This window comes from Sinocyclocheilus grahami, unplaced genomic scaffold, assembly GCF_001515645.1.
Source record: "Sinocyclocheilus grahami isolate Dianchi unplaced genomic scaffold, SAMN03320097.WGS_v1.1 scaffold903.1, whole genome shotgun sequence".
NCBI lineage: Eukaryota > Metazoa > Chordata > Actinopteri > Cypriniformes > Cyprinidae > Sinocyclocheilus > Sinocyclocheilus grahami.
The window spans coordinates 10,809-12,419 of NW_015506082.1; the positions used below are offsets into that span (position 1 = coordinate 10,809).

The 1,611-nt window shown below is 39.7% G+C and overlaps 1 long non-coding RNA gene across 1 annotated transcript in view; it reads left to right on the plus strand.

The window, feature by feature from the left end:
* The first annotated feature begins 579 nt into the window (after window positions 1-579).
* LOC107564040 (uncharacterized) overlaps window positions 580-1,611 on the plus strand; it is a 3,593-nt gene continuing 2,561 nt past the window's right edge. The window contains exon 1 of the long non-coding RNA XR_001606179.1: window positions 580-730. This is a non-coding gene — a long non-coding RNA (uncharacterized lncRNA). The remainder of the gene's footprint in view (window positions 731-1,611) is intronic.

Genomic DNA, 1,611 nt, shown 5'->3' on the forward strand with positions numbered 1-1,611 from the left:
TTACATGAAAATGGGTTATGCGATGTATGTGGTGTATCTGAAAATGTATATCATGTACTTTTTAGGTGTAGTAAATATAGTGTATATCGTGACATTATTTAGTTACTTTGGGGAGGAAAGACTGACACATGAAGATATTTTAGGAAATGGTTTAATGGATAGACAGGTATACAGAGCACTAATTAAATATATCTATGACTCAGGTTTAGGATCTAGATTATAATATGTGTGGATGGGAGTATTCTACCTAATCTGGGGCATGAAGAGCTAATTGTGAGTGTTAGAGGAGCTGAACACGCAGCGCTAGCATGAGCATGTGATCTGAGTGCGCCATAGATTGGAGAGAATAGGAAATATCCACCATGGGTTTTGGGTGTTTTTTGTTTTTTTTTGGTACTCAAATTTCAGACTCATCACCTATGAAAGTTTACTTGACCTCCAGTACAGTAGGTGGCGATAATGCTCCTAAGGAGTTATTCGCCATAAAACAAGAAGAAGAAGACACAACAGCTGATCTGTGACTGAAGAGTGCATGGTCGGAAGTGGCGTAGATTCCGGAAGTGATCCAGAAATGGAGGATGAAGTGTTTGACGCGGATGAAGGCGGCAATGGAAATAATGAATAGAGTATAGTAGAAAATCAAAAAAGAAAGAAAAGCTGGAGTAACGCATCTGAAACTGACAGTGAAAATGGAACACATCAGACAAGAAGAAGGAAGAAAGAGTATGAGGTAGTGATGAAACTTGAAACCGGATCTTTCGGTATCATTAATCCGCTGAAATGATCTAAAACAATTAAGGAAGTGATAGGACTGATTGAAAGTGTTAAGAAGTTTAGGGATGGTAGATTGATAATATATTGTAAGGATAGTAAGCAACAAAAGAAGGCTCTAGGAGTTAAATCGATCATGGCACAAAGTGTGATTTGTTCAGTACAAGAAGAAAATAAATGGGTGAAAGGAGTAATAACAGGGATCCCCAAAGATTAAGAGAGGTCTTACGGGAGCCGCAGTGATTGAGGTGAAAAGATTAAGATGCAATAGGAATAATGAAAGGGGAGACAGTCTCTCTGTGATGATTCATTTTGATGAGGATAAGCTGCCTAGTAAAGTCTTTTTGGGATTTATGAGCTTCTCGGTCAGGCCCTATGTACCCCCTCCTCTAAGATGTTACAAATGCCAAAAGTTTGGGCATGTAGTGGCTGTATGCAGAGGCAAACAGAGGTGCGCAAGATGTGGCGGAGACCATGAGTATGGCAAATGTGGGCAAGGAGTTAATCCCAAGTGTTGTGATTGTGGAGAGGATCACAGTGCGGGATATGGAGGATGCAAGGTGAGGAAATATGCGGCTCAAGTTCAGAATGTTAGAATACTGGAAGGATTGTCCTACTCTGAGGCTCTAAAACAGGTAGGAAAGAATTTGGAATCAGGAGACAAAAGTAAAGAAATCCTTCAACAAAAGACTGATATGGCAAAGGAAAAAACTCAAGAGAAAGTTGGGATTAAGAACAATGTTGCAGTTGTTACTTTTATGGCGGAAGTAGTGAACTGTTCAGTGCAAACTGAAAGCCGGACAGAAAGAATCAGAATTATAATCAAAGCAGCGGAAAAGT